General features: G+C 32.4%; 1 non-coding gene across 1 annotated transcript; it reads right to left on the bottom strand.

Moving 5' to 3' along the window:
* Window positions 1–20,330: 20,330 nt before the first annotated feature.
* LOC116668747 lies at window positions 20,331–20,492 on the bottom strand. The gene has a single exon (XR_004325992.1). It is a non-coding gene; the product is annotated as a U1 spliceosomal RNA (small nuclear RNA).
* Window positions 20,493–20,832: the final 340 nt, after the last annotated feature.

The raw sequence follows: 20,832 nt of genomic DNA, 5'->3' as shown, positions 1-20,832 counted from the left end.
TTTAAAGATTCTCCAGAAGAAAGAAGTTACTGTAAAGTGAGAATCAGACTTAATGAGCTAGCTGAGTAGCTAGGAAAGTTATAGCAAAGTAATATCAACAGTCTACTAGAACTTTGAACTGTGTTTGGAGAATCTCAGGTTTGATTCTTCCAGGTGGAGGGATAAAGAATAAAATAAAACGTCTTACATTTATTATTTCATCCAATAAACGCTAAATACACACTATATGCTAAGCACTATATTAAAAGCTATATATTAACAAATACATCTTTTTCTCTTGAACTCTGTCTTAATATATACTAGATATTTTCATTTGGATAGCAATTAAGACTCAAATCTACTAAAAGCTTCTTCCCCAAATTTCATTTTCTTACAATCTATCTCCTTTAAATATCATACATTCTGTTGTCACAGTCAGAAACCTTGCTCACTCTCTGGCCTCACCTAAATAATCATGAAGTATATTTAATTACTTTGCTTCAATATTTCTCCAACTTATCCATGTCTTTGTATCATCTTTAGTTCAGGCCACTAAAGTCTTTAATTTGAATTCCTTATCTGATACTATCACAATCAGAGTGGTATAATACAATGCAAATATGATAATATCAAATTTTGGAATTTGTTCTGATCAAGTTTTCTCAAAAGTGGCTCTATTGACATTTTGGACTAGATATTTCTTTGATGTGTCCTATCCATTATAGATGTTTAGCAGCAACCCTGGTTCCTTTGCTCAATATCAGTAGCACAGCCATCCTCCTAGTCTTACAAAACAACAATGCGTCTAAACATTGCCGATGTCCCCTCATTGAGTACTACTCTTTCAGACAATCTGGAACAGTTTCACATCCCTGAACATGGTGTGTATGAATCTCTTAATGAGATGGCACTTGCCAATTAGAAAACTGAAAATAGAAGCTATGCTTCCTCATCTCAGTTTCCTACCCACAGAGATGGACCTTCTAACAGATTCCCTACCGCATTATGGAGATCCTCACGCACTTGTTAACTGTGGTTTATAGTTGTTAAGTTTTGACAAGGAATGCTCAGGTTGACTCCAAACACCTTTCCTGAATGGAAGAGCAGGTTTATATAGATGATAGAGGAAATTTAATTAAAATTGTATATAATAAATGAGGAAACTGAGACCTAAAATTATCAAGTTAGTTGACCCATGTCCCCCAGATTATTACTTGACAATTTGGGGATCCTTTTTTTTTGAGTAGTAGTCTAGTATTATTTCAACTAAATCAAAAATTTTTTGAGACAATAGGGAAACAGTGACTGGTGATGTCTCAATAAAGAAAAATATCTCTGCACAGTGAAAGAAGTTCTAAGAATTATATTGCATTATAGTGCAGTCCTGGCAAACCATGTTTATTCATCAGGAAAGATGAAATAATCTTTCATGTATACTCTGCTTAAAGGAAGTAATATTATTTATAACATGATATTTAAGTATTCAACGCACTTCATCAAAATAAAAATGTTTTGCACTTTTTCAAGAATTTGGAAATCAACTGAGAGAAATAGCTTTCCTAGAGATTGCAGGACTTTGAACAAGAATTTTTTAAAAAATTCATTTACTCTGTGGTTAAAATGAACAACAGTGATATAGTGTTAATTTTTGGAATATAAATATAAACAAATTATTTAAGCTATAAACTGTGAAATTGAATAAAATTTATTATAATAAATTTATCATAATAAAATAACTTAAAGCAATTTAACATATTGTACATATATATGCCTTAAACCATTAAATATATGTGAAGATGGCAATTTATCTATCATGTAACATAAGGTCAACTTTTCCACAAATAAATTTATAATACCAGTAGTTATATGAATGCTTGTTTTTCAAAGACAGTACTGACAGTATAGCAAAGTTTTTGCTGAGGCTAATTTGTGGATACAAGGTAGGAGGTGTTGAAATTATAAAGCATTTGGAGACTCGCGGTGCCATGGTAACTCATTTTTTAAAAATTCACAATAGTCCTAATAAAATACTATCCTCACAAGCAATTCAGTAGCTGAAAAATAGAAATTTTTAATACTTTCTTATCAGACCCTGCTAATTTTTGTTAGTCTCTTTGTGACTAATTTCTTAAGACTATAAACTGAGAAATAGTAATAATTATAATAAAGCATCAGTGCTCTTTTTATCAGTTATAACAATGTTATTTTAATATTTTAGAAATAATTTGTGCTATATATATTGTGTGTGTGTTGGTCCTGCACAATAATAGCAGGAGCTTAAAATATTAAAGAAAATAAATAGTTAAATAAATTATTTAATTGATGAGTAAACATCACTTACTAAAAATCTATTTACTGCAGGCATTGTGATGCACTGCTTATAGCTGACATTTTTTGACCACTTTTCTTTGACACCTGGTAAGTGCTTTGTATTAATTGTTATACCCCATCCTCAGAACAACATTCTGAGGTGGGTTTAATTGCTCTCTTGTTTTTCTGATCAAAAAATTGAGACAGGAACCTCAAAGAGAATAAACCATTCCTCACTATTAGACATCTTGTGAGAAATAAATTGGGATGCAAACTCTATTTTTCCTTCTTTGTGATTTCTATATCCTAGCTTTTTCTAACACATTGCCTCTGAGTGAACAAATAGAAGAATCGTGAATCAATCAGTATTCTTGGTTTTACCAAGAAATACATTTCTAATACACCTTTATTTCGTCTGAGTTAATTATTCAACCTCTATTTTAGTTAGTGTAGTAGGTAGAATAATGCCCCTCCCCTCCAGAGACATCTGCATCTTAATTCCCAGAATCTTCAAAAATGTTATATTACAGAGAAAGTGGAATCACCATTGCAGATAGGAGTAAAATTACAAATTAGTTGATCTTAAAGCAGGGAGATTATCTTGGGTTATCCACATGGGCCTATGTAATCAAAAGGGCCCTTAAAAGTGAAAGCAGGAGGTGAAATGTAAGAAGTGATGCAGTGTGAGAAGACATGACCCACTGTTGCTGGCTTGGAGGTAGAGGAAAGGGGCCTCGAATCAGGGAAAGTATGTGACCTCTAGAAGTGGAATAGTCTCCAGAAGAAACATAGCCCTGCTGATACTAATTTTAACCCAGTGAGACCCATGTTGAACTTCTGACCTAATGAACTGCAAGATAATACATTTGTATTGTTTTAAGCCATTAAGTTTGTGGTGATTTGCTACAGAAGCCATAGGAAACTAATACAGATAGGCTTTGTAGATATTCATTGTCTTTCTCTGATGAAGTAGATGGTTAGTTCTAAAATACATAAAAACATATTCTCTTTTCATTTAGTTGATTATCTTAAGAGAAGCTGACACATAGTCTAAGTGAGTGACTACAAACCCTAAAAAACAGATGAAGTCTGTCTTCTAAATGGTCTGACAGTCACAGGCATGCTTGAACAGAGCAGTCAAAAGAATTCTTTAAAAATGTATTTAATGGAAATATTTATCATTGAATGATAAGTCCTAAAATGTTGTTTCCAAAAACCTAAAAGCATAAGTATTGTAAGAATATAAAATAAGCACATGCTAAATATCTTTTCAACTCTAATAAAGATTCAAAATCTTTTAAAGGGACTGGGTAATACATACTTTTAGAAACAAATATTAAACAGATATTACTAAGATGCATACAAAATTGTTGGTAATATTCTACAAAGCAGTAAAACTGAAACCTTGGGTTATTTGTAACTACCCTTGTCTCAGTCTTTTAGTTGGCATGCAACTTCACAGATTCTGCACCATTAATTAATAGGAAATATCTATTTCAAGTATAGGACAGTCTCCACCCCCTCCAAAACATGAAATAATCCTGAATATGCTTTTAAGAATGAACATGGGGGACACTGAAATGTCATACCGTGCTCTATTTTCCTTATACCCAAATTTTGGGTCAATTTTATTAACAGTTCTTATCATAGGTAATGTTCTATAATTACTCCTGATGACAAAAATGCTCATTGGAATGTATATCGCCCTGATTATTTACTTAGATGTAACAAGTAGAGTCAATCAAATGCACAAGCCCTCCTTGATTGCACAATATTAGACAGTGATTGAAGTCAGAGATTTTTTTTTTTTTAATTTCACTAAGAAACACAGGATTGGACAGTTTAGAAGAATATTATGTATTCTTCGTTTCAAAAGCTAAGAAACCAAGTCTTTTCTAGGATTTCTCTTACAATACTTACAGATTTTGCTGCATTTTTCTTTTTTACCCAATTTTGTTTAATTCACTGACTGGCCAGAAAATGACCTTTATTACAATTTATGAGATTCAGGCACTTTTATATATACACTAGATATCAGACAAATTTTCCTGAAAGGGCTATGTAAGCACTAGTCTACATGTTGAGTATATAACTTGTTCCTTAATGGTGACCTTGTTGTGCATAATTATAGGTGAGTGAACAATTCTCAAATATCGCACTTCATGGAATAACCTAATAGACTGCATGTTTCTTATTTTTTCCTGTTCAAATAAGTACATTGCCATGAATAATTAGAAGATTCATTAAAATTATTTGATTCTAAATTCTGAATTTTGGTGACAATTAGATATCATTAAAAATGTTTTATTTCTATTTATCAAATAATAGTCTACTAATTTGAGGATGAGAGATAAACAAATAAGAAAGAAGGAATTATTCATATAAACATAAAAAAGAAGCATTAAAAATACTAAAAACATTTCAAAGCAAATAACTAAAATTAAATTTCATTAGTAAATAATCCTTTTTCCTTTGTGTCTGTGTTCACCAATAGGCTTTCATATGTCAGCTTTCAGTTGCCTGCTTCTGGATCCCAGTCCTTGACTTTGTTTAGAGGTTAGAGTCGTCTCAATGTTGTCACCTTTAAGCTCTGAAACCTGTACTAATAAATAAATTTCCTGAAGTTCTATTAGTTGAACATACCTGGTATCATCTTTTCCAAGAGGCTCTGAGACTGTTTTTCTTTATTGAAAACACAAAGGTTCATCTGTAGCTTACCTAGTGAAGACTTCAGGAGAATATTAGAAGAAAGTTAAAACTTCTTATTTGGTGATATGGCAAATGGTTGTGGTTAATTTGATTCTTATTGTTTCTTTCTTTTTTTTTTTTTTTTTTTTGCTTTGTTTTTTTCCCCCAGATTTCTTGACATATAATTGACATACAACTTTGGTGAGTTTAAGGTGTACAACGTGATGATTTGACACATGTAAATATTGTGAAATAAGCAAGTAGTGGTTAATTTCTATAGTATCTAACAATAACTAAACGTAGGATAGTAAATTTAAAAAAAAAGATAATTATTGCATACTAATTTGATTAAATTTTACTTTAAAGATAAGAACTTATTATTTATACTGAGGATTTTCAGATGTATATAGGGTATTTTAATACATTCCACCAAGTGCACAATCTCTAGAAACATTTATATTAAAATATTTTACAAAATTGTCCTTTCATTTGACAACTCTTCTCATGAAGTTCTTAAAATTGTGTTGTATCTAATTGAGAAATATGAAGCACTCTAAACAAATCAAATTATCTAGTATACTTCTTTTTATACAGTGAGAAAGTAATTCTTTGCAATTGCCTCAAAGGACTTCTGGGAAAATTCAAAGATAGTTTTAAGAGTGAAAGATATACTATTTTTTTTTTTAATTTAGAGTTTGGTCTTTTGGGAGGCAAAAATCAAAAGAATTATCAATAGAACCATGGTCACTTGATTAAACATGATTATAATCACCAAGAAACGATAGTTTGATTACTTGTACTTACGTATTAATCAAAGTGGCAATGTAATATTTTAAATAAGCACAGAAAGTAACACAGTGTAAGGGACCTTAACTTTTTCACAACCAAGGGCATGGCAAAGTCAGCAGAAAGCCAGTAATTATTCTTGTAAGACACAAAATCTTCCAACTGAAAAGATTGCACCGAAGATAACAACTACACTTTTACTACCACTTATTAGGATAGAACTAATGAGCTCAGATCAATTTATCATTTCTCAGACAGAAATCTTAATTCTAGTTTTGCACTGATATAATATTTGTCAGGAAAGAATTCATAAACTCCTTCCTGCTTTTTCAATTATCTTTTGAATAAAAATGTGAAACTTTGTTAAAAAAAAAAGATTAACAAATTTATGTTGCTTTTAGACTTACTTGCAGTTACTATGAAGCAAGGAAAATAATTTACTTTCTGAAAACTATAACTTTCTGCATTTATTTAAATATTGTCTTTATCTTCTTTTGTATTCTGAAACCATCAGCCACTATGTTAGGGCAAAATTGGCTCAAGTTTTTATTGATAACAAAAACTCATTCCATTATGTTCCTAAAAAGTTGTGCTTTTTCTGATATTATCCTTCTAATACAATCTAAAAATTTAATCAAACTACCAAATTCAATTTCATCACAGGCATCAAAAAGATTTTTAATTGTACATCTCATTTCTGACTACTTGGGAGGGGCTATATGTATAAAATAACGTTAACAAAATTTAGAAATCAAAATGCAATTTTTAGAAATACAATCCAGATACAATACTTCTATGTATTCTTATGCCCAAGTTGACTTTGTTTGGAGATTGTAGTTCTCTGTGGAAAACAAAAGAGTAACCTCTCACTCAAACATGTCTATTTAATTATTACCACATAAATAGATACCTGTAGTTAAATCAAAACTCATGAAAATTCTTCAACAACACACATGACTTCTTCTTTTTTGTGAATAATTCCCTGGAATTTATTATGAAACAGCACCTTCCATGTAGGATATTTATGCTGTGATTTTGATGGTAGTGGTCGGTATCTGTTCTCTGCTGTAATCTATATTGTTACTGATAATTCAAGAAACCATGCTACTGAAATAAATTAAGATTTTCCTTCTTCAATATTGCTCTAATTTTAGCCACAGAAAATATGTTACAGGCAGTAATGCTTAGGTAAATGGCCTGGCCCTGTTATTCTCTGTGTGTTTCTAATATAACATAATAAAATCATATTAGCTCACAGACCAAAGTTGATCTATCCTCTCTTCCCTCCTTGATTTATGTAATTTCTGTCTACATTCAATCTCAGTTTTTTTTTTTTTTGATTCCCTATGTCTCTATTTGTTAATATTGCATGCTGGTAATAAATAAATGAATAAATAACGTTTTAAGAAAAGCACTCTGAACCCATATCTCTGGGTTTGAAGCCTTCATCATATGACTTAAATTTCTATTTATCAGTCTTCTTATGAGTAAAAAGAGTGTTAATAATAGAGTCTACCTGACAGGGATGCTTTGAAAGGTTAAAGAAATAAATATATGTAATGAACCTTTTACAGTATCTGACATTTAATAAAGACTTTAGTAATTGTTAGCTACTACTATTCCTATACTCTGGAAAGGCTGCGCAAAGTTGGGATATCCTAAAACATGTAAAATAACCATCTGAGATTGGACATTATATATTATTCCACTTGCATTGCACCCCCAGTTTTCAAAGAGGCAAATTACTGAAGGAAATGATTTCATAAGCTTAGTGAAAATGGCATCAGAAGAAAGGGTTTGAAAATGTATTTGTGTATTAGTGATGGGGGGGATTAAGAGGACTGAAGAGAGTGGGACAAGAATTATTAAGCAACTGACTCAAGTAAGAACAGACGTGTTCTCCCACAACAGTTAGCAACTAAAGTTTAAAAAAAATCATTTGTGCATTTTTTTCAGAAGCAAGTCTGAAGACAGAAGATATTGTGTGGAGCATCACCAAGAGAGACAGGAGCAGGTTGAGTCCAGTGTCTGGCTGTTGCAAGGAAGGAAACAGAAGGAAGGGAATCAGATTGAATCTGCACAGGAGTCTCAAGCTATAAAAATTGACCTTGGTACTGTACCCCAACACCCTGGCATCATCATCTCTGGGAATTCTGATATATTGAAACTCTTAATCCTCCACTTTTTGGGGACCTCTCTGTCCATTTCTTTGATCAAATAGATACTTGATTTTCCCCAAGGGTTCCATAGGGCACAGCATTTATCTACTAGAAAGGTAGGCATGGTTGGCCACTGTGAATTCCTGGATATTAATAATTGTCATCAGTACCCTCTGCTCTTTTGCTTTCCAAAGTGCTCATTTATGACATTCTCTCTTGATTGATCTCTTTACCAGATACCAGGAGACACTAAAATATCTCATGAAAACTTTTTGTTTTCATATTGTTTCCCTTCCTAATCCTCATAGATTTTAGTTTTCTCACTGTTCATCTGTACCACAAAATGGCTTTGTAACTCCTTGAACCCTTTAATTTAAATAACTTTTAGATCTTCCACATTTTACTTACATGCCTACACACAGAGACCATCTGGTTTACCTCTTCAATTAAAAAAAATGGCTCTTCTAAAATGCAGTGCGCATCTGATGTCTACACAGATCAAAGCAAAGCATACAGACTGAAAATTCTGTTGTTAACACTGTAGATTTTCTATGAGGAGCAAGACGCAGCATGTCTTCATTTTACATCATTAATACACAGGTAAAATACTTTTCTCATCTTCCCCTCACCTGGCACCAAGAACATATAAGCTCTGGTTTAAAAGGAGTATAAAAAGAATCTGTTTAAAACTAGAAATTCTCATCCATTAGCAACAAGTGAAAAATTATTTTTTTTAAACTACATAGACAAAATAAGTACTTTTTCATAGCCAGTCATCTCTTTCTTTGAAATGTATCACCTCTTTTTAGCTTCTTTCCTGCCTTACTGATTTCTTCCTTGTAGGATTATTGTCACATCAGGCTTTGATTATTGCAACAGGTTTTAATGAGTGACTTTGATTTCTCTATAGTCTAATATATTTTGAAGACTATAACTTTTAAACTCCTTAAAAAAACTATGATCATGTAATTGTCCTGCTAAAATAACTATAAAATCCATAATATCTTACATTTTTATCATTTATTCATTGAATACATATTTGATATTATGGTATACTCCCTACTCCAGGTCACATGGAAATAGTAGTATGTAAGACATAAAACATCTCTAATATAATAAAGCTGAAATTAAAATTTTTTAAAATACAGCATAATGTGATGGAGAGTGATAAGGTGGAAGCTCCTTCATAATAATCAGAGAAAGGACTTCCAAGCTGCTGACCTTCTAGTTAATTTATCTGGGGGAGCCAGCCAGGAAATGACTGGAAGAAGAATCTTCCAGACCAAGTGCAAAAAACCAGGTAGAGACTCTAGGACAAAAATGAACCTTGGGGGTCTGGGAAACAGAGATGATCTGCTCTGCCACAGAGTCAGGAGGAGACTGGAAAGAGCCGAAGTGTGAAGGAGGCAGGGCCAGACGGTGTCGGGAGGCTGCGGAAAAGGCTTTGTATTTCCCCTTAAGTGCAGCACGATGTTTTTGGAATTAGGGTTCTTATAATTTCAAGTTACAGAAGCCTAATTTGAATAACTTTTAGGAAGCAATGGAGAAATTTAATGGGAGAGTAATGGGATATCTCACAAAATGCGATGCTGGCAATGGAGCTAAATCTCTGGAACAGGATCCAGGATTGGAGATCTGTAAAGAGAGGATGTCCTCCCACCTCTCCATTTTTACTTCTTTCAGAGGGGTTTCATTATTCTTTCTTTATTTGAAACATATAATATTTTTCTTCTTGTCGAACTGGCCATCAAAATCTCACAAGTGCCATAGGACTCTCCCCTCTGCACACACCATCTCTCTCTCTCTCTCTCCATCTCAGTCTCTCTCTGCCTCTCTTTCTGTCCCTCTCTCTTTCTGTCCTTGTCTTTCTCTTCATCTCTCTCTCTCTCCCTCTGGCTTTCTCTGTTGCTTCTAAAATTTGTAGAAAGAAATACTACTGTGTTGAATATTCAGTAATTTTTGAAAATAAAGAGGCGGCCTAAAACAAAGTTACATTTTTTATAACATTTATAATTTTTAAACACTTATTCAATATGTTTGTCTCTAAACAGTCATATCATGTGGACATAAAATTACTTGTCATACCAGTTTCAGAGATGAAGTTGTCGGTTAAATACATAATGAATTGCTCAAGATCACCAGCTAGCTGTTGGCAAAGAGTTGAGTTCTACTTTAAAGACAAAGACATTTTCATACTCATATCCATAATGCAATCTATAGGATTAAAGTCAGTATTTTACCTCAGCATTCAAAGCCCCCCATAATCTTTTCCCCAATGATTCCTACGTGAACTTTCCATGCAGTTTTTAATGGGTTACTCAGAGGTTCTTAAAGGAAACCTATTTTCTACATCTCCAAGACCAATTCCGCTAAGTTCTGTGTTCCTGTTTACTTTAGGAATCACTTAAAGTACAAGTCTCCTTGACAGTCAAGTGCTACCCACTTATGACTCAGTATTGTCATCAACCTGAGAAAACTTGTCAGTATTTAGCTCCATAGAAACTTCAAGCTCTATCCTCTGAATTCCCCTTTTGTGATTAGAAAATTCCAAGACACACTTTACACTATTCTCCCACATTCCCCTAACCCCCTTCTCTAATTGATATGCGGCTGTTCCTCGGTGATCCTGTTTCCCCAATGACACACAAAAGCAGGAGATATTTACTTCTCTGACACCATATGATTTTGGAAAAAGACAGAGAAGAGCTGCTGTCTTTCTCAGAAATATGTATTCCTGGTTCACAGCCTTCCTCTAAACTTCTCCTATTATCATCTTTGGTGAGTTTAAGGTTTATAATCCCTCCAACCCATATTTGTATTCATTTCGCTCTGTTGACCTAAAATAAATAGACTATCAGATATCTCTCCAGCAAAGATGGGTTTATTGAGGATCAGTAGAGAATTGCCATTTGGGGTCTTCTGTAATGGCAAGCCACAAGCAAGTCCCTAAACGATAAGGGAAGGAGAACACTTTTATGGAAGTTGGTGGGGGAGCACAGTAAACAAAGAGTATGTGGTTTTTCATTGGCTGTGTCTTTCCTAGGAAAGGAGAGGAGTCTTTCTTCCTGCTGAGCTCTGCTATCTTCTCAGGGCATGAGAGAGGCCCCTTGTGTCCCCCAACTCTACTTAATTGAGGTTTCTGTTCATTAATTTTTACATCTCTCTCAACCACCATGTCTTAGTGGCTATCACAGTTAGCCATCAAATTGTTTTCTCAAATGTCTTATTTTTCCCCTCTAATCCATCCATTCTGCACAGATCAACTTGAATATTCCTTTAGTGTCCCAAACAGATCATATAAGTGTCTTTCTTGAAATCTTTACAGGATTCATCATTTTACTTAGAACAACATCTAACTGTGTACCTTATTTTCACCAAGCCTTGCAAAACCTGGCAATTCCAACACCTCAATTTTATCTGGTGCTTCTTACATTTCTCTCCATTCTCTGGATTTATTCTTGTCTTAAAAGCCCTCTGACATTCTCTGGATCATGTCATCATGTATTCTTTCTGCTCCAGGATCTTTACAATGAATTTTTTCTCTCTCACTCTCTTTCTCTGGAATACAGAATATAATTCCTCTATATTCTCTAACATATCAATAGTGATACAGATCTTGTTTTCATCCTTCAACTTAAATGCCAACCCTTAGAAAAAAACTTTTCTTATCATCCTATCAAATCCATTCCTCTTCTTACTGATTTAAAATACCCAATTAATTATTGTTTTATTCTGTTGTAATCTACCACAAGACAGAGGCCCTAAATTACTATTTTTCATAAATATCTGAATGCTTTAATAGTTAAAGGAAATGAGGGATATATATTTCTTTCTAACTTCATAAAGTCACAATGAAAAGTGAGTCTCAGATGGAATTCTGTAATACATTCAACATCTTTCAGCAGAAAAACCGAAACAAAAAACAAAAAACAAACAAACACACAAAGAATCTAAAACAATTTAACGTCCATTTGCAAGATTCTGTGTCATTTTAGATACTTCATTAGCTCATTGCATAAAAGGTGCATTAGAATCAGATCAAATAGTATAGTTATTAGAGATGGTCAATTAACTATAAGAATCAAAAGAAGTTATCAATAATCCTCTAGGTCAGTGACAAATGTTTCAGGTTTAAATATCAAGGGTCCTTTCAAAGAATATAGTCAACTGGGTTCATCAGATCTTACACTGTTCAAGCAAGTGCAGATGTGGCTATGCAACTCTTCTAACTAAAAGACTTGCTTTGAATACTGCTCACTTCATTAAAAATAATTTACTTTTAATATTGATATTGCTGGTAAATAAAGCACCTTGTGTTGACCAGAAATAAATAGAGCTGAATGAAAAGATTGCTATGGCTTCTTCTAGAGTGTTTTTACAATACTATTTAATAGCTACAGTAGAATGTAATCCTGATTAGGACATTGGACAGTTGAGTGTATATTACACTCATGAATGTGCATATGTGTGTGTATATATATATATACACATATATACACACACACATACAGATACCATTAACATCAATATGATGTAACTTTCTCTCTGGGTCTCTCTCAGAGACCATTAGTATCAATATGACATTGAACTCACAGGCCTTAAGACCAAGAACTGAGATAATTTGTGTCTTGTTGTTTGTTCTAGGACACTGATAAAGATAAGATTATAAGCTGATCAAGTAATATCATTTTGCTTCCAGAAATTTCTACAGATTAATTTATCTGTGACAACATTCTACTCAGCTAAATGAACACTTCTTATCAAGGGACAGTTTAACTACCAAGAATCCTTCAAGAACCTCTCTTTGCAGTTTAACCAATCCTAAACTCTAACATTACACACTTTGCCCACCCAGCAAGTTCCTAACCTGATGGGCTCTGTTAAAACATTTTATCTCAAGACCAAACACTATAAATATCCTCAACCTACCCCGTTTTACCAAGACACTCTTAAGATTAAGATTCTGTGAAAGTTATGCTGTCCCTTGCTATAGTGAATTATAATTAACAGAGCTTTGTTTTATTAACAGGTGGTCTAGTGATATTATTTACTTACACACTGAAGTTTTAAAAGATAAACTACAGCCAACATAACTACTCGTTAACTGTTGGCACACATTATAATGGATGTGCTATTAGAGCAAGAAATAACTCCATTTTCCTCACCATTGTATTTTCTACTGCTAGTCAAAATCTGGTAAAGAATCAGCATTGCACTAATATTTGCGAATTAATGCAGATAGAAGTTCTTTCTGTTTCTTTCATTGTACTACTTTTCAGATATCTTACAAATCTCATTTCAAATTTTACTTGATTCATAAAATCTTTTGGCTTTTTAAATTCTGAACTGCCTTTATTGTTTTGCTACATATTGTGGCACTAATTTACCATATGGTATTTATTTATTGTGTTACTACCCTTCAGTGTATGGAATTCCTTTGAACAATTATCTGTATTATGAGATTATTAAGATCAATGTTGTCTTTTATGCTACTTTACAGTCATAGTGCTGCTCCCACCTTCACTCAGTTCTTCAAGATATTTTACAGTCAAAGCAATCTGAATATTATTTGTTTAATTTTAATTACTGATATTTCATCTCTTTTCCTGTTTATGATTTTCTCCATTGCAACTTTTAATATAAGAACAGTTGAATAGATTTATCTTACATTTTAAACAAATTTCATCCAGTGGAGTTTTAATTCAGTTACAGTATTTAAATAATAATAAAGTGCTTATGCTCCCAAATATCATTATAGGTCTCTTGACTTGACATTTAAGTTAGGAATGGTTATTAATGTTAGAAAAAAATTATTGTAAGTTCAGAAATAGGTAAAAGTGAATACTAAGTGTCTTGTCAGCATAATGTTGGAATTGATGTGTATTGTCTATTTTATAACTCTATAGAGGCAGAGGTTAACTTGTCAATTGTTGGCCATTGGAGATGGAAGTATTTTTCATCCCTTGGGACCAATAACAAGATAAAGATTGTGGTTTATGGCCATTTTGGACATCAAGTAGTTTTGAAAATAACCTCAAAATCTTTTCCTAATAGTTCTTTGTTAAATTGCCCAAAGTGTCAAATGTTCTTCGGATGAATTTTAATGTCTTATTGGTGCCCTCACTAGTTAATGAGTTAAACTCACTGACCATCTTTATTTTATAGATTTCCATGAAAGTCACAATATTACCTTTTTGAAAATTATACTGTAAGATTAGGCACTTTTCATGAAATCATTATTAATAAGTGTTTTATCCAAGTTTATAGTCATTTTACAAGCAAGATTAGGCTTTTTGTTAGTAGAAATACAGACTGAACAGTAACCTAATTTAACAATAGTGCTAAACAGGTACTGTCTCACACAAGTCATAGGAGAAAGAAAACGCTGCTATTTCAAAAACTGCCAGCAGTGTGAGAATATTCTCTAAGAAGATCATGCAATTCATCTCAGGGAGAGAGAAGCTCATTTGTTTAGAAAAAAAAAAAACTTTGTTAAAATATTTTGCTAGGCAAAAATATGCACAATGTAATTCTTTCCTTGGGAATATTTCAGGTGATTCTCCCCAGATTTCCAAACTTTAATGTCTAGAAATTCACCTTGGTGCTGTTTGTAATACGCAGATTCTTGGGTTCTAAATCCAGGGATTTTGACTGAGTAGTTCTGTTTGAAATAACTTTCAATCAGCATTTTGAAAAAAAAGAAAAAAGGTACCTGTGCTGGTTATCCTCCCTTGGTACCTCTCAGCTCATGTTTAATCCTTCTCTTTTCTGCTCTGAATGCTGGGAGGCTGAGTACTATACAGATTGTATAACCCCAGATTCCTTTCCCTCTGGCTTCTGGTTAGTTTCAAGCAATGAAGACATCTAGTAGGTGGTCAAATAAAGGAAAAGAATGAATTCATATTATGAAGCTCCTTATAACTCTGCTTTCATGTGGTTCTGAAAGTAGCTGCATCTTTCTCAAACTATGGTTTCTGACAGGTGACTAAATTCACACTGGAATTCAGTGTTGGAAATGGTTTCTGGCTGTTACTAGTCCTGGAGTGGCTTCAAACGTCCTATGAAACCATTTGATTCCATCTCTAACACTATAAATAGCTACTTCAATTAAGTCCTTTAAAAGTACACGTTGAATGTACTATCTTTCGAGGGAACCACGGATAATATACAAAACTGAGGTGCAGATCGTCCTTGCATTCTAACTCCTGGGAACAATGTTTTAAAACACCTGTGCATACTTCAGCCGACTTACAGGAGTTATTTTTGCCACATGTCCATATGCTAGAATGGATCACTGAATAATTTTAATAATGGGGGCTCAAGAATAATGAAATTATTTTAGAGATGACTGGTTCTAGTCTTTTTGGGCTTATTATCTTTTTAAGATGATAATCATATGTCTTCTACACTACACTACCCACCCCCCCAACACACACACCCACCCACATAATTCTACATGGAAACTTGAAGGCTTCAGTTACCCCATATTAAACAGAACTCTTTCCTAGTATATAGACATGCAATCCAGTGAAAAAAAAAAAAGAAAAGAAAAACGCAGGGTAATAAAACTTTAGATCAATTTGTACATACATATATTCAGTCCCATTAAATTCATGACATATGCTTTGATAAATACATTAAAACATTTATAAGCATGCATAGTAGCACTTAAGAAATGTCTAGATAAATTGCAAAAGAGATCATGGTGCACATTTTCAAATTTGAGATTTATTTTTAATATAAATTTTATGTGTCAATTTCTTATTATAATTTCTTATAATTCTTATTAAATCAATATGATTATATTGTTTACATTCTTTTAGGACAATAAAAAGATGCAGGATTTTCTTATATAGATATTTCTCTTTCTTCTAACCTGTCAAATTTATATCCAATCACAAAAATATAGCAAAAATCAAGAGAACAGTATTTTTGTTTCACACCTTTGCATAAAATTAATACACAATTAGAGACTTTCCTTTCTTTGGTTTTTAAACAAAACACAATAGTAGCTTTTTGTTTCCATCTACTCATTTGTTTTTTGGGGAGATGCCTATGGTATAATCTTGGCTGGCATATCATGGGGGTACTCACAAAAAACCACAGTGCCCACAGACTACAATCCTCCTGTTTTGACTTTAGGTAAACTCATTAGTAACAATTTAAATTAGCCAAACTAGTCTGTTCCATCTCTGTTAATACAAACATAAAAATCACTTAGAAAATATTACTAAATTGTGAAGCAAGACTGATATCTTGCATATTGTGAAACAGTCTCAACTGGGAAAAGATGAGACTGGGGAATCCAGGTAGCAAATTAGATTGATGTGCTGTCCTCGACATAATGGCATTTTCATTTCAGAGAACCCTATCAAGTCCAAAACAAAGCCATTTTTTATAGTTGTTCACAATCCCATGAGAAATGAGTTCAGGTGTCTCAACTTAGTTTCTCGTGTACAGAGAGACACATCAAAAAGCTGTCATAGACTGATAGTAATTTATCACATTCACTTTTAAGAAGCTGTGGGATTACAAGCATGAAACAAATAACAGCAAAAAATGTATAATTTCTAGAAGCATTTTTTTTCCTTTTTACCTCAGCTAAAAGTTTCTATTTCATTGGAAGGATAGTCATAAAATAGATAAAAATTACATGTCTGGTCTTGATGTATTCACTGAAATTTTCTTTAAATATTCAGTTATTAACATTTACAATAGCAAAATTATGTCACTTGGAACCATTGTTTATAGTAAGCATAACAGGTAAATGTTACATACATCCTTAAATTAAATCAGATAGGCAAACAAAACTCAAGTCTAGGTTTTTTTATGAATTTTTATTATTCAGATGGATGATAATGGCTCTTTGAATATACAATATTTACAGATTTGTATGTCCTAAGGATTTTTTAAAAATTTTATGTTTAATGTGCTTTTCAAAGAAACTGAAAATATAATTAATATAAAGAATTAAAGTAAAATCCTTTAGATTTCAGTGCCTTCAGAAGTGCAATAATGTGACATTACAATGTGAATAAATTATTTTAGATGCGTGCTGTGGATATTCAACTTTTCATTCACTCTCAGCTATCTCATGACACATTGGTCTCATGGTAATCTGAAATGTCAACACAGTGACAGTCAAAAGAAGTGTATCAGTATTGGAATCACTACTGAGATGTGGGTCACAAGGACGAGACGCAGTGTAATTTATTCAAATATTGTTTGGATCCTTTTTCAGATACTGACTAACCAAGAATTATTAAATCAGACAAAAAATCAGAGGTATTTTTGATAACATAAAATCTAAAAGTTAGTATGTTTATTACAGTGCATTTTCATTCTGAATACAAGAAATAGAGGAATATATTCAGGTGTCCTTTAAAACAAATTAGAAGAAAGATGGGAAATGTCAGGGCTTGTTAAGAAGCAAGATCTATTCCATGCTATCTAAAATGCCATAAAAAAGATAATATGGAAATTAATTCTTGTTAGCTGACACTGAAATAGAAAATTTCAGTAGCTGACACTGAAATAGAGAGAAAATTTCAGTAGAAATTCATTATGATTATTAAGCTGATAAGAGTAAATTATTTGGATCACATAATAGTTGTTTTCTTATTATAAAAGATGTATATTAGAGCCAAGCTGCACAAATTGGTATTTTGTCATATTTTACTTTTGCACAGTTTCAAAAAATCATGTGATTGAATGGCTGAACTCATGTAAAATCAAATGTGGTGTTAATACATCATCTAATAAACATAACATTGGAATGAATGGACTATTATTGCTTTATCTATTATTGGATTTTTATAAATTTTAATTAATTTTTATCACATTTTCTTTTGCTGAGAAGTTTTGTTGATGTTATTGTTATTCTCTACAGATAAGTAGATGCCACACTTTTTAGACTGAGGGAAAAAAATCTTTATCTTTGAAAGAATGGTCAAGAAAAGGACCTTTTGAGGAAAGAGAATAAGTGACAAACAGATTTAATCTTTTGTTTAAAAATTAGATTTAAAAAAAGTTTTTCCACTTCAATCAACATTCATAAAAATTGAGGAAACATCAAATCAAAGACAGTAAAATAACTTTTAAAATAATTTTAATATTTTCCAAATGAGGTTAATAAAAACCCTTTTCATTCAAATCGTAGAGAACTAATATGATTAAATTTCCCTTAACAAATTAGTGATTGTGAGAAGAATCTCTTCATGGATCCCGGAAAACTATGTGTTGTTATTGCCCACTGGAAAAGCTAACTTTTAAAATTCACTATTGTCAATATTTTATAATAACTTTATGTGGAGTATAATCTATAAAAATATCAAATCAATATATAGTACACCTGAAATTCATGTAATAGCATGAGTCAATTATATTTTAATTTTTACAAAGGCAATCATAAAATAAATTCATAATAAAATTCATGGTAATATTCAATAGAATACTTTCCATTTTTAAGACTAACACCAAAAATATAAACAAACACATTATCAAATTAAGTATTTATCTAAATTCTTTCCCAAATAGTCTAAGATGCTTCATTCACTCCACATTTGTCTTTAGATATAATTAACCTCATCATGATTCAAACATCCTTGTAACTTTCAAACCTCAGTGCCTCACTTTACCAATTTTAGTCTCAATTATTTAGTCTTAGTATTAAATTCAGATTCATTTGTCTTGCTATCCTTGTATTAAATAAAGACAAGAAAAATTTAATTGGGAAAATAATTTTAATAGGAAATGTAAGAAAAAGTATTCACCTCAAATCCACCTTATTTCACCATTGCGATTCAGGAGCTAACTTGACTAAAATAGTCGCAGTTCGACTTATATATTCCTTGTAGGTTGCCTCTTTCTAAAGTTTCACTGTAGGAAATAGTAAGCCATAAATACTTTTCAGGTAGGACACTTTGCTCTTCAGTTTCCATAAACAAAATCTTACCTGTATCTTTATCATTCTCTTATTTTAATAATTTTTCTAGGTCTTGACTGAAGAAAAAGCCAGTGTCCTAATGAAAGAATTGTAGGATGTTAATAAAATTAGAGTGTCAACTTCTTGCAACAATGGTTTGTGAAAATAATTTTTCAAAAATATGAAGTTTAATTGAACTAACCTGTTTTTGAAATTGGTTAATGTGACCAAAAAGAGCATTAGGCTTACCGAATATGTATTTAAAAACAAAATTATACTACGTTCTATACAGGATGCAAACATACATAAGAAAAATCACTAAGTGCAATAATACGCCACAATGAAAGGCTAAAGATTAGTGTATAATTAGTTCACAATACAGCACAAATTAATAGTAATAACTGAGACGACTTATAGAGAAATAACTTAACTGTTTTGAACTGAGATCAACTTTTTCATAACAACTATTTGCTCCAAGAAATTCTTACCCAGTATAATAGACTGCGAATTGCAGTATCTTTGCTTTTTGCTTCAGGAAACAGTTACAATTTATCTTAGCAACAATTTTGCTCATCAGGCAAATTGTTGTTTTGACAAGACAATAGGTTTTTCACCTGGACAAAAAGCTCAGTTATCGGAACAGTTTTCTTATCAAACTTTGTCCTAAGACCTGCTTCTTTCCATGTGAGCAAGTTTTAATCTACTGTGTTACAAACGTCTCCAATAAGTTCCCTGCCTTGAATGACTTGAATCCATCAAAATCATACTCCCACACCATTCAGTCCTACTTAATCAGTAGGATTAACTTTCTTTTGTTTCTAATTTAAATACTACTGAGTAGTCAACAGTAGACAACCTTGAAAAGCTTGCCAAAATAGCCATTAAGGCTTAAGATTTATAGAAAAATGCATTACTTGAGGACTCCAGCGTCTCTTGCTTGGAAAGACTTTCTGATCATGAGGGTGAAGTTGTTCCCACTTTGAGACTGAGTGCCTATTTCTTTGATGAAGCTTCCAAATTCTGAGATAATTATGCCTCCTAGAAATAAAAGGAACATTTTTAAAGTAATGCTAATCTCATCAATTTAAAAATCCTTTTCCTTGGTCTTAGGTCAGTACAAATCTGTCCTTTTGTTAATAGTGTCATCATTTATTCCTTGAACTGTTTTTTTTTCCACTTTCTGTTTCCAGTTTATAAGAAGAAGTTCATAGACAAGAAAGTAAGAATAGACACAATAAATTGCCTCTGTCCTAATGGCCAACATGTCCCAAAGTTCTTGTCAGACTGGCATTTTTATAGGACAAGTCTTGCCTTTGGTCAACTATCTTTCTAAATAACAAAATTTCATCAAAACTACAATGGCCACCTGGCAAAACTTTTGATGTGAGCACAATTATTCATTTGAAAAGTGTATTGTGGGCAAAAAGAAAAATTAGACAAAATTTAAAATATCAAACGGTTTATCTTTATTTTTTTTTTTATATATGGGGAAAGTGTGAATGCAGTCTGCCACTACCACAAATTAAGCAGTAGTTTCCCATATTTGGGGAAAGAGCAGGGGTCAGCACATCTGGAGTGCAGTGGATGAGCCTCGCCCTGGGAAAACCACCTTTGTGATCATGGTATCTCCCCTGCCAGGTAAGTATTATCTCTCAAAAATTTTTGAGGAAATTTCCAAAAGAAATTGATATTACAAATTTACTCTGATGCTTAGTGAAGTTGAGCATCTTTTCATGTACCTGTTGGCCATCTGCATTCCCTCTTTGGAAAAATGTCTCTTCAGTTTTTCTGCCAATTTTTAAAAATCAGGTTGCTTGGTTTTTTGATGTTGAGTTGTATGAGCTGTTTATATATGTTGGATATTAACCCCTTATTGGCCATATCATTTTCAGATACTTTCTGCCATTCAGTATGGTGTCTTTTCATTTTATTGATGATTTCCTTTGCTGCGCAAAAGCTTTTAAGTTAACTTGGTCCCAATTGTTT

This window comes from Camelus ferus, chromosome 14 (genome assembly GCF_009834535.1).
Source record: "Camelus ferus isolate YT-003-E chromosome 14, BCGSAC_Cfer_1.0, whole genome shotgun sequence".
NCBI lineage: Eukaryota > Metazoa > Chordata > Mammalia > Artiodactyla > Camelidae > Camelus > Camelus ferus.
This window is presented reverse-complemented; position numbering and strand designations above follow the sequence as displayed.